Here is a 14060-nt window from a genome sequence, read left to right as displayed (position 1 = left end):
TGGTTGGTCAATTGCACTCTTTTTTTTTGAGAGTTTTTTTTTTTTTCGCGGTATGCAGGGCATAAATGTCCGTTTGGGGCAGAATCAGGGCCAATTTCCTCATGTTTTACATCTTCCCTTCCCCTGGACTCCTGTGGAGTCATGCTCACTGAAACCCATTCCTAAAGGCTGTTTCTGCCATATTTGAGATAGTGGATTTTTCACCTAGGATGTCCTAAACTAATTTCCTCTTTCCTCTGCATTCAAAGAAACTCTGGTTGTAAAAGAAAGGCAATCAAATAGACTTTTTAAAAAAAATTATCATGCTTCTTGGGAACATGAAGATTGGGAGCCTCGTGGTTGTACTGCGGTGGGAGTGGGAGGTGGGGACAGGCAGTGGTCTAGGTCCCCTAATCCTCCTTCTGGTCTGTTTTATATATTAAACTGTTATTACATAAATATTGTTTGAACAAAGGGTTTCACTTTTAAAATAACGTTTGAAAATTTCTGAATGAGATCTCTAAGGCCTCATTCAGCTCTATGGTCCATTCTGACAAAGCTACTCTCCACTACTACTGATAGTGGGAAATAGAAGATTCCTCGCGTAATTACAATCCACAGCTAAAACCCTGAGAGACAAGGTTCAGCTGCCTGAGGCCATCAGACTCAGAGAAAATGTTTCAGGGCAGTAATCCATCAGGACTAGTATTAGAATACAGGATTCAAAGTCAAATAATATATGTCCTGATTTTAGCTCTATATTAACTAGGCAAATCAGCTTACATGTAGTACAACTCAATTTCTCATCTATAAACTGTTTCAGAGGGGAGAGTCATTTTCAGCTACTAAGACTACATTATGAACGAGGATATCCTTTACGTTTTCCCAACAAGATCTAAAGCCACCCAAAGCCTTTCCAAAGGCTACAGAAAAAAAAAAAACCAAAAACCTCCCCTGTAGGTCTCCCTTTCTTGGTCAGCTTCTAGGTAAGACTAATCATCATTTTCTATAGAGTCTCCTCTCCCCTTCCAGCCATCATCAGTTCGCCTCCCACTATTCTTCTTCTTTACAGGTGTTCCTATGCTCATATCATTTCCCAAACCTTGTCTACATTTGTACCAGGGCTTACATCCAGTAGAGCTGCTAAAAATGACGAATAGATAGACTTCTTTTCTACTTTTGTTTCTAATTAAGTACTAAAGATAAAAGTAATTGACAAAATGAAGGAAGAAATTCAGAGTAAAGCCAGGGATAAGCAGTTAAATGCCTGTGAAAGATGGGAGCTGACCTGATAAATGCATGGATTCCTTCACGGATAAAAATTAGCAGACTCCTCAGTATTTTCTTCTGGACTGAGCTTTCAGGTCCATTTATGCCAAAAACATATCTCATATGCATATGTCACACGGGGCTGCTCAACATAGGTTCAGTATATGGTGTATCAGGATTTCTAACCCATAAAAGCCAATCAAAAATCACCAAATTTTTAAACTAAAAAGACAGTGTGAATGATATCAAATCCCACCACACTCACTCGCCCTTCTCAGAGGAACATCACTTCTAATGTAGCTATGATGTTTCAGGACTAGACTTAGGTATAATTCTTTGTTTCTTATTTTGAGTTGAACTCTATTATTCCATAACTTCCAAAAAGTTGGTCTTCATTCTTCCTTTTTTTAAGAACACACTTACTTTCTTTGGCACACAACAATCCTTTTAATATATGAAATCAATGTCATCTGAAATAGTCTCTTTTGTAGGCTTTCACCAGATTCTATAACTGCTTCTCATTGGAGAAGTTTGGAATCACCTAAAAATTTGTCATGTTCCTTTGGATATATTCCAGCTTCTAAATATATTACTTTTTTTTTTTTTTTAAACTTTTAAGTAGAGAAACACCAGCTTGACTATCTCTGATGATTCGCTATTTTATTTCACTGGGCTTGCACTATACATATAGTGTAACTTGGCAACTACGAACTTCTTTATTTATTATTATTATTTTTTTACATCTTTATTGGAGTATAATTGCTTTACAATGGTGTATTAGTTTCTGCTTTATAACAAAGTGAATCAGTTATACATATACATATGTTCCCATATCTCTTCCCTCTTGCGTCTCCCTCCCTCCCACCCTCCCTATCCCACCCCTCTAGGTGGTCACAAAGCACCGAGCTGATCTCCCTGTGCTATGCGGCTGCTTCCCACTAACTACCTATTTTACGTTTGGTAGTGTATATATGTCCATGCCACTCTCTCACTTTGTCACAGCTTACCCTCTAAATATATTACTTTAGTAGATGGATTGGTAAATAAAAATTCTTCTATTGAATTGAAAAGCAGTGATCTCAAAGAAAAATCAATAAACAGTGAATTAATTAAGCAATGTCCTTGCTGATTAATTTTTTTAAGATCATTGTTTTTCAAATCAGAAAGTATTTTGAAAATTAGTTGTATGGATTTAAAGTCTTAACTCAGTCCTGTGTACACTTGAATAGATCTTAATCAATTAACTTTTAAATGGATTAGTTTTAGTAAATGGCAGCATCTTTTGCATGTCTCCTATGTAAATCAGGTACTATGTATTTTACGTATACTAGTACCATTAGTCTTCAGAATAGACCTTCAAAAGAGTTATCATTTGACTGTATTTTACAGATAAGAAATTCAAGGCTCAGAACTATTATGAAACATTCAAATATCCAAAGCTTACTGTTTTTTAAACTTTTTTTGACAACAATCTGCATTTTAAATTGTGACCAAGTTTTACATCACACACACACACAGGCAAAAACGCACAAACATCTATCTTTGAAACAAAAAGATTCTTGAAGTAATAAGAAATGTTTTATCCTTTCCTAGCCTATTTCTTTAAAATGTTATATTTTATTATTTTAAAAATATTTTAGACATGCCCCACTAACTGTACCCAAGGTCTCCTGATCCACAATTTGAAAGGTCCTGACCTCCCAGATTGCCTGATTCAAGTCTTTCTGATTTCAAATGCCACCTTCTTTCTAATATGTAACCTTCTTGACATGACCCATTTTAATTCTAGACACTGGCACAAAACTGTTTCAAAGTTTCACTTTATGAAGACTACCAAAACACTACCAGTAAAAATGGAAACAGAGCAGCAGTAATCAGAATACACTCAGCAATTATTTATTGAACATCCATGAAACAAGCACTGAGCCAGGTTTTTATAAGCATGAAAATGAATAAGGTACAGTTCTAGACCTCAAGGTGATTACAGCTTTGTGTAGAGGTAGGAGACAGTCTTGTGATCAGCTAAGAACAAACAAGGTAGACATGTAATCAGTACTATGTTAGTCCAAATGAAGGAATAAATTTTAATTGGGGAGTTATTTTTTAAATAAATAAGCAAGCCAGTAAAATGTACTTTCAATATGTCTAAAATGACCATCACTGATGCTAGAAAAAACAAACAACGAACCATACTCTCCTCCTAAAGTTCAGGTTGCTAATACACAACTTATAAGTATCTACTCTTGGGAATTTACTACCTGAAAAATGATGAACAGTTCTTCATTTTCTTTCTTCCCATTAGAAATCATGATAAAGTAGACTACATGATGAAATAGACATAACCTGTTTAAAATAACAAGCCATTTTAAAATTCCATCAAGGCTTTGCTTTCACCAATGCCCACTGAAATACCCATCTTACCTAAAAGAAAATCACTTTGTTAATAAGCATGCATTTGAAGATTATAGCAATGCATTCTGCCACAATTAAACTGGAAGACTGATAATATTTGAGATTAGTAGAGCATATATATATATAATCCTAACTTCTTTCTTAAAATACCAGGTCATAAAATTTCTCTTGCTTCTAGAAGAAAATCCACTCCCCCAAGAGAAAAAGGCAAATGGATATCTGCGTGTATGACTTCATCTTCACTGCGGGTATTAAATGTTGCCTTTTTTAAGAAAACGTTGTACTTCTTTCAGAGGGTCATTTGCTGACATCCAACATTCCATAAAGAAACACTTGAGTAAATGATGAGGGTCATCTGGGATTCACACCAGGAAACTGCTGATGAAGATATTAATCAATGCTAACATTTATAGTTATTCTTTGAGATAAACAAGAGCCTGGAAAACCAAAGAAGAGGAACAAAGGTAAAGAGAAGTAAAGGAGGAAGAGGGGAAAAAAAACCCCACAGAAATCTGAGTTGCTTTTAACTAATTATCTCTTGGTTTAAGTACAGTTTCATAAAGTAGGTAGGGACTGGGCTGAGATTGAGGATTGGCTACATTTCCTTAATACTTCATCCATCATTGGCAAGTTATCTAAAAATGAAAATATTTTCACATTAGAGCCTGAGTCAAACTTGCTTTTGAACCCCAGCTTACTTGCATATTTGGGTCCATCCTTTAGAATCTCAGAACTTCTAAGGGTCTGTTATCAGAAAAATGGGGTTCAAGGTCCTGCTGCCCTCTGTATACGTAACAGGCAATCCTATGGAGATGGGCACACCTGGGGCTGTTTTGTCTCTTATTACTGCACTGGATGTTTTACTGATTGCTGCTGCTGCTGCTTCTTCCTTATTCCCCTCCTCCTCCTTTTCCTCCTTTGGAGAAAGACTTTTATGAATCCAGCTTTTCTGTATTCTAATGAGTAAGGTTTATTTTAAGAACATCATTAGAAAAATCACAAGGTAATTTCCTCCTATGTTAAAGTCCATAGGAGGCAACATGGATTGTGCTCCAGATTAGAATGAAGTGTATGTTTTCGTATTGTTGACAAATTGCTGCTGTGTCCAAATAAAATTGACAACTACCAACACAAGCATATTCTAGGTAAAATAATCACTTAAATCCATCAAATTCTTACCCTACAACATCAATCACCACTCTAAAATCTTACTCTAATGGCACTTCATTTACAAGGACCCCTTGAGATGAAGAGAAAAATTAATTTAAAATTACATTAATTCACCTATTCTTCCTTCCAAACTCATGTCATGTTTAGGAATTCAATTAGTTTATCGGCCAAAATGTAACAGTGTTTTGCATTCACTGATGTCACTAAAAATCCAATATATTTTTTCAAGAGTCTTGTCATTGACCTATATCATTCAGAGAGACAAAGGAAATGTAAGTTATAGTCTTAGCCTTTAAAAATTTTAAAAGTCCAGTTAGAGGAACTAGAAAAAATACAAAGTAAACAATTCAGAAATAATATTTAATTCAGTGCTGAATCATGAAATACATTATATGAGTTCAGGGGAATGAACTCCTGCTTCCCATTTGAGATGCTAACTACAACAGGGCAGGACCTATTGGACAAAATTTTACTGAGCACCTACTGTATGTCAGGCACCATTTTAGAGGCTGTATTTCCTTGATGCAGGAAGCGTCTTATGTTGCTCAACTAGTACTCTGAGATGCAGCCAGGCATATAGGAGAATCTGTCACCTCCTCAAAGACGAATCATTTAGAGTCCCTTTGAGATGACCCAACTAACACAACCAGAGTTAGCATACAGCTGATTCTCAGGTTAAACTTGAAGGTGAAGTGTGTGGTCTGTTTCTGCCTTGTAGCTTCCTATTATGGGCTTAATCTTGGAGCATGGTTCAGCCACTGTACACAAATACTTCTCTCAAAAAGATTGGGGGCTTATACAATTGATGAACAACCAGCAACACAAGCAGAAGAAATTAACACCCAGAGATGAGTTAATTTGGTGGAACATCTGTCACATACTTAAACTCCAGGGAATAAAAGAACAGGGGATCTCATGGACAGTGAGATAACAACCAGAAGGCAATTAAATAAATGTTTGGGCATTTAGAAAACCTAGAATGGGGCCCAAAATTACTAACAAAAATCTAATAAGTGCTGGGATTATAACCTTGTTCATAATTATAGCTTTAACTTTTAGTATTTTATGTGAGGCAAACAGTATCTGCTTAATAAATACAGATTATTTGAATGAAAAAAAGAGACAAAGTTCCATTGTTATTAATAGGCTGACATAGGGAAGGTGTGGCTTTTAATTTAACTCAGTTTATATTAAAATACATAAGGTAAAACTAAATCATATCTAGAGCGTAAGATTATCTTTGTATAATTAGAATAAATAGGTTTGGGTTAACTGCATGGCTAATACTTATATGCATAGATTTAAGTGTAAGTGATTCAAGAAACAAACCCTTAACATGCTTCTAATCTGGTAAAGTTGCCAATTGTTCCACACTAAGAGCAATTTAACTAGTACTTGCAGTAGTCAAATCACCCCCGTTTATCTGGGACTGTCTTCATTTTAAAACTGATAGCTCAGCATGCTGGCAACTCCCTCAGTCTCAGGCAAACCAGAAAAGTTGGTTATCCTATAAGTGTTGGAAGTAGAGTTTTCATTTCAAGCACATGAGCACGCTGTGGGCACCTCCAAACATGCTGCACTTTTAATAGGCCTGAATGACCAATGTTCCATGTTATTAATATATATCCAAATGATCAAAGTAGAATTTCCTAATCTATTTTGTATAGGAGAAATAACCTTATTTAAACTCATTCATCAAATATTTCTGGACTGGGAAGTTAATCATTTAAAAATTATATGAAAATCACATTTTAAAAAGAAATATTAAAAGAATTTAATGAAAAAAACTTATGATTTCTTTCTAACTGAAGTCCATGAAACTTCTTTAATTTTCAATACTCCTTTCAACTAAAAAAATAAAATGAGTAGAAATTCACATCAGAATATGGAGGCATGAGATAATCAAAATAAATATTTAAATTATCTATGAATTTAGGTTATCCTGAAAAAGCACTGAAAGAACAAAACTATACTACATTTTATACACTTAGAGTAAGGATCGTGATAGTCTAAATCTAAGTTTCAAAGTAAATCCTAGGTTTTGAGTTTTTAAGGGAATATTTGAACAAAGGAGCAGAAAAAAACTTCAGAAAGAAACACAAATAAATAATGATGTTACCTTCATGTTTATTTTAAACTGTCAAGATGCAATGAACGGGATGTAAGGTAGGTGTCTGTACAATGGGGAGCAGTAAAAGACAAGCAAGTTTTGTTTTTTTTTTGCGGTATGCGAGCCTTTCACTGTTGTGGCCTCTCCCGCTGCGGAGCACAGGCTCCGGACGCACAAGCTCAGTGGCCATGGCTCACGGGCCCAGCCGCTCCGCGGCATGCAGGGATCCTCCCGGACCGGGGCACGAACCCGTGTCCCCTGCATCGGCAGGCGGACTCTCAACCACTGTGCCACCAGGGAAGCCCGACAAGCAAGTTTTTGATAAAGAGTTGTGCTTATAACCTGCAGATGATACCTAGAAGAAGAAGCTTTGCTGAGTATCTGGCTGAGGAGTGGATGAAACATGGAGGGCCCAGTATTCTTCGGTAGGAAGCTGTACAGTGTTGGGGGGCTAGGAAGTAAGAAGAGGAAGATATGACTAGATTATGATGTTGCCATGGAAGCAGAGGTCTGAGAAGGTTTTAAGGAAAAATCGGCTATCCACTAACATCCAGTGTACCAAATAATTTGAAGAAAAGCAAAATGGCAAAATGAGACCTTTACCTTTGCCACCAGAAGGACAATACAACCTGTGATGAAGGTAGCTTTTGTAGAATTGAGGGAGGGTAGCACAGAGAAGTTAATGGCATCAGTGGAACATCAGAAACATATAGAAGGCAACTTTCATCAGTTGAACTGATTCAGTTGTTTAATAACTTCAATGTTTAATAACTTCCCTTCTAGCCCATATTATCATGAATTTAGAAATGAATAATATTAAGAACAAATTTACATAAATATACTGGAACCAGTATTTTAAACTTCATTCTGTCAGAAATAATTACATAAAGTTAAAGCAACAGATGGGCAGTTAGAGTAAAAGAGAAACAAAGATATTCTCTGTTCAAAAACTGCCAACTGCCATCACTTGGTCTCCAAAGCAGTAACTGAGAGAAAACAATCTCATTGATATTCCATAAGCTATAGGAGTTTATGTGCCCACATGGCAAGGCTTCTACTGTCAGAACCTCATTATATAATAATTCTTAAGTGTCTGGTCTGAAAGTGTCTTCATTAATACAAGAAACTAAAACAGTGTTTGCTCTTTTTACTCTAAGTGTACAATAACTAGAAAATCTGTTTAAGTTTTATGAAAAATGCAAAAACCTTTCCATGTTAGCCAACTATTCTCAGTGATTCAGGTTAATTAATTTTTAAAAAGTGATTTAGCAAAATCTCCAAAGAAAGGTGAGTATACACTATTAAATGCTTTCTCCTTTTGAAAAACATTCTAAACATTATTTCAGGTTGTAGCTAAGTGCTGTAAAGGCACATGTGGAAGTTTCAAATTTCCATTTGCACTATAACTTTCCATAGTTTTGTGAGGTCTAAAAAACTTGGCAGCCAACCAAATGAATGGGTTTAAGTCCTACAGGAAGTTCAGAGAATAGGTTAGTGATCAGTATCCTTTGAGATACCATGAAGAACAGGTGAGGGGTCAGATTAAATGCATTATGCTCATTATGTTCGTTTATAGTTGGCCGCAAGGGTTCTAGTGCATAGCCAAGGTAAATCTGCTATAGTTTTGATAGTGCCTAAGAAGCACTGAGTTATTTCAGTCTACCAAGATACAAATGAACAAATTCAGCACACATTTCTGAGTGGACTACAGATTCCTGGACTCCATATGTAATGTCTCATCAATGAAAATCTGGGAGTATTTCTCTTAAAGGAACATTTTCCGAATTAGATTTAGTTGTATTTTAATAACTTTACTTGATACTCTAAAAAGCACAGGCATTCAACAGCTCAAATTCTAGGAGACCCTGTCTTCATCTTGAGGGTAACTTACTGACCCAGAGGAATTTGGTCAACTAGGTAGAAAGAAAAATACAACTCTAAATAGAAAATATTAAGGGACAGATTGCCCGAGAACATTTAAAATAATATAGGAGCAAATAGGTAAAGCTAAACATTAGAACCCTGATTCTTATTCTGTCATTCATTTATTTTTCTTCTACCTTCTTCCTTGAATGAGCAAAGCTCATACTTTTAACGTGTCACTCACTCTTCTGTCTCCTAGTTCACCTCAAACATTTTATACCTTCTTGTTCTCCCTATGGTGTCCATGTAAATGGAAACCAGCCTAAATGCAAGGTCACCAAAACTTTAACTGATAGCTAGGCAGATGTGGGTGTTTTATTTTACAAGTATTCTAAGTCACTTATAGCTCTGTAAAGACCATCCTTTGCTATAGGCCATTCTCAAAGCTACCTTGTTTTCAGATCATACAAATCTGATTTGAGAGTATGCTGAGACCGTCCAATTAGCTGCAAGTTATTCATTTGTTCATTCAGTAACTAAATATTGAGAGCCAACAATGCACCAGGTACTGTCACTGCTTCAGGAGTTAGAAAAATAGTGGTACACAAGAATGACAAAGTAGTTGTCCTCTTGAAGCTTATTTTCCAATGGAAGTTTCAAACAATAATAAAAAATAACAATGATAATACCTATCATTTACGTAGCACTAGGTGACTCATTTTTGTTAAGCATGCATTTTAACTCATTTTATCTTTATAATATGTAAGTACTAAACAATATCTCCATTTTAAAGGTTAGGACTCAGAGGAAAAGACAGGGTAAGGAAGTTTTCCAAGGTCACAGAGTTAGTGTTTGCATCTAGGAATTTGGGATCCAGAATCTATGTATAATATTTAATCAGTCTACCATATTACCTCTCAATAACAGTAAATAAAATATATATAATGTCTAGTAGAGATACATTCTATGAATAAGAATAAAGTATCATAAAGGAATAGAGAGTAATGAAAGAGGAGAGGATTCTACTTTAGATAAAATAGTCAGGGAAGGTCTTTCCAAGGAGATTATATTTGAGGAGAAATCTGGGTGATGAGTGAGAGGAACTCTTAGAAGATCTGAGCAGAGGAACAGCATTTCAGAAGAAGGAATGAAATTGTCCTAAGGCAGAAGTAAACTAGGAGTATCAAGGAAGAGCAAGGAGGTCAGTGGTTAGGGTGGAATAAGGGAGTAATCTAGAAGGGGTCAGATATGCAAGGCCTTGCAGTCTAAGTAAAGGGTTTGGATTTCCATCTAGGTGTTATGGGAAGCCACGTAAGGGCTTTTAAGCAAGGGAAGACATTTGGCTTATTTTTTAAACCCTTCTCTGGTTGCTTTGTTAAAAATAGAAGAGCTAAGGACTGGGCCCTTGATAAGCCCAGTAACTACAGGCTGAGCTGAGGAGGTGGAACCAGCAAAGGGGCCTAAGAAAAAGTAAGAAAGGTAGGAGAAAAATAAAGAAAATCACATCTAAGAAGCCAAATGAAGAAACTGTTTCCTGAAGAACAGTGTGGTCACTGTGCCCAGTACTGCTGGGAGGTTTGGAAGAGGGCTGAGAATTCATGGCTGGATGTGGCAAGGTGGAGGTTGTTGGTAACAAGAGTGACTTTGTGGGTGTGGTGGGTGAAGAAAGCTTAGTCTGAGGAGCTTGACGAGTCCATTGGACCAGAGGAGGTGGGGAGAGCAAGTACTGCCAGTTCTTAGGGAAGAATTATTTCAGGGAAGCAAAGAAACACCATAGTAGATGAAGGGGCCATGAGAGCATTTCTTTTCCTATGAAAGGTAACTGAGTATATATGTTGAGAATAATCCAGTAGGAGAGAAAAACTGAGGAAGCAAGAGAGAACAAGGATAACTCAAGGAGTACAGTCCTTGAGTATAAGGGAGGAATTGAGTCTTATGAGCAAAAGCTTGTGATGGGAAGGCAGGCAGAACATACAGGTGTAAAGACAGGCAGGCAGACAGGCAGATTTGAGGGTGTGAAGATGAGCCAGTTCTCCTCTATGTTCCATTTTCAGGGTGAATTAAGAAGCAAGGGCCCCAGTTAATGGTGAGATGAAGGTAGGAAGTGTCAAAGGATTGAGAAGTAGGGAGAGCATCTGAAATAGTCATTTTATAGCATGAGAGAGTTCCTTAGCAGGAAAACTGGATAAGGAAAGTGGGCATTTTGATTCTAGCACCAGTTTTGCCACTTACTGGACATGTACCTTTATGCAAGACACCAAACCTCTCTGGGCCTCAGTTTGCTCGTAAGTGACAAGGTGTGGATGAGTACCACTTGGAGGAATCCACAAAGGTGTGGGGTACTTTGGGCTCTCCTGGCAACTAGTGACATTTAGAACACCAGGTCCAGGGTGCTCTAAGTCCTTTAGTGTATGGAATAATTCTGTAAGACAAATGGCTCTCCCTCCCAAATCTCCAGCAGTGCCCAACCCTGGTGAGAAACATGGGGGAGAGGATCACACCAGGCATTCTGCCAACTCTAGGCTCTATCTGTAACTTTCAGTGTTGATGTTAGGGGGAGCTAGCTCACAGGGATGGATAAACCATTTATCCTTCTAATTCACCACCAATAATCATCACCCTCACCCCCAAAGAGTTTTTAGACTGAAAACAGGCTGCTAGCCAGACAAAATGAACACAAGTTGAATTTGCCCTTGTTATTTCCTCAGGCCTTAAAAGGTACTAATGAGCACTGAAACCGTCTACAGATTACAGCCAGAGAAAGGAAGAACCAGTACAGGGTGATCCAGCAATGAAAAATCAGCTCTCTGTTATTTCAGAAACCATTGTCATTAGCTACCACAATAATTAAACAGAAGTGCTGCCAGTGATAGTGTCCAACAGTAGCAAAGAAAGTTTGATACCCATGTACTGCCAGTATGGCAATAGCATCTCACTACCATAAAAAGAGAAAAAATAATTTTAATTGTATTGACCATAAGGCCTCCAACATGAACTGAGAATTAGTTAACAAGGACAAGGCAGTTATTAAAGGCAATATATCACATTCTACTCAGTGGGGTGAGTATGATCAGTGGGGTGCTGCAGGCATGGCTGTTAGTGACCTTTCTAGTTGACACCTTCATTAATGATGTGTATGAGGAAAACCATCATGTAGATGGATTTGCAAAACTGATTCTACCTTGGGAGTTACTGCAAGTGCAAGTTTCCAACATCACAGTAATAACTTAAGTAGAAATGAATACAGAGTTTCCTCGTAGGATTTAAAATTCAAGGTGGGCAATTATACAGTGAGATAACACAGACAGATAGGAAAAATTCTAGGTGAAAATCTTAAATAGTAGGATGGTGATTCCTGGGGAAAAAAAAATCAGTGATTACACAATTTCTTAACAAGTCTTATTGCTGACATTTATCAAATAAAAATGCCTGCCAGATATTATATAGTATAAACTACTGTTTCATCTATAGAATGTAATCAATATAGTAAAAGTATACAAATAGTCAATGTGCTTTTTTTTGACTTTTCAAAAAAATTAAAAAAAATTTTTACAATCTTTTCTATTGGGGTAAATTCATACAGCATAAAATTAACAATTTTTAACAGAATGATTCAGTGGCAATTAGTACAGTCACAATGTGGTGCAACCACCACCTCTATCCAGTTCCAAAACAGTTTCATTGTTTCATCGCTCTGAAAGGAAAGCCTGTACACATTAAGTAGTTGTTCTACCTTCCCCCGCTCCTCCTAGCCTCTGGCAACCACCAATCCATGTTTTGTCTCTATGGACTTTTGTATTCTGGATATTGCATTTAAATAGAATCATACAATGTGTAACCTTTTGTGTCTGGCTTCATTCACTCAGCATAATGTTCTCAAGGCTCATCTACCTTGAAGCATATATCAGTACTTCACTTCTTTTTATGTCAGAAACCTATAATTACATTATAATTACAATGTTAATTCAAAGCATGGCATGGAGCTACCTCTCAGTTCTGAGTGCCAACAATAAGCAGAACCCAACAGAAATCCAGCAAAACCTACCTTATCCTGATTACTACAAGTCTTAAGGAAAGAAGAGCAAAAAAGAGCTTATTTTATTAATTTTACTATCAGGAATCATTCATGAAACTGAAGATGTTACTGTTAGGAAGTCCTTTCTTTACTTAAGTGACATTTAGATCTTTACTAATGACACATAATAAATACTCATTAATTATTGATTAACTGGAAGCTTTGGAATTCCCTAGCTAGGATGTAGAAGGCGCTCAGTAAATGGCTGTTGAGTAAATTGAAGTAGGAATCAAAGAGATTATGTGGGGGGTTTTGGTGTTTGGTTATTTGTTTGTTCTTTTCTATCCAACTAGGGCTAATGCAAGGTGGTTGACATGAGCAAGTAGAGGGAGTTGTTTCTTTTTCTGGTGTCAGTCACATTAATTCTCAAAGTTATCATGGACCTGCTTCTAAACTGGTAGCCTGATCCACATCAAGGCTGGTGGAACAGGTTGCTTTTGCATGAAGTGTCCTGAGTAGGCTATAGAAAGAGTCAGAGAGGATCTTTCTTCTTCCTTTTTAAATCTCCATCTCTATCCTGTGGGATCTTCATTCGAACTATCTTTAGCACAGAATTTCTATATTTTTATTCACTGTCAGAGACACAGTGAAGTAACTTATGAGACAGAATATTGGTCTTAACTGTGATTTTCCATGCTATGATTTTAAGTCATACATTTTTTGTTATTTGCTTTATATGCTTATGATTTAATTGAATGAATAATTTCTTATTATGTGATGTGGAATAGTGAACTCCTTTTAAGAACCTCAGTCCATTGAATTGAAGTAAGATAGCAACTAACTTGAGTTCTTAATGATACCTTTGAGGGGAAAAAAAGGGCCCTTTTTGTATTGCAAAAGTTTCAGAAAGAATACTAAGAAGTTGAGAGTCCATTTACAATGTACAGATTTTCCTCCAGGGAGACATTATTTTGTTCTCTCTAGTATTTTAGTTAGGCAAAAACACTATGCAAAATAACTGAAATTTAACTCTTTGTTTGTGTCTGTCTTTCAAATATCTGTATTTTAAAAACTGTGGCCATTTTATTTACTCACTTAAGTGAGTTGATAAGTAATTCCTGCAAAAATTAATAGTTGCCCAGAAAGCTTTTAGAATATAATCAACTTATTATAAAAATGCTCCAGATTGGTATACTTTTCCTATGGAAATGTGTTACATAGCTATAATAGGTAAAAACTGCA

At 36.5% G+C, this 14060-nt stretch overlaps 1 protein-coding gene across 2 annotated transcripts in view; it reads right to left on the bottom strand.

Moving 5' to 3' along the window:
- The window catches only part of PDGFD (platelet derived growth factor D), a 230071-nt gene that overhangs the window by 109839 nt on the left and 106172 nt on the right, over positions 1–14060 (bottom strand). The gene's annotated exons all lie outside the window — the stretch shown is intronic.

Source organism: Physeter macrocephalus, chromosome 16 (genome assembly GCF_002837175.3).
Source record: "Physeter macrocephalus isolate SW-GA chromosome 16, ASM283717v5, whole genome shotgun sequence".
NCBI classification, from domain to species: Eukaryota; Metazoa; Chordata; class Mammalia; order Artiodactyla; family Physeteridae; genus Physeter; species Physeter macrocephalus.
The sequence above is the reverse complement of the archived record's forward strand: the minus strand, read 5'-3'. Positions and strand labels throughout refer to the sequence as shown.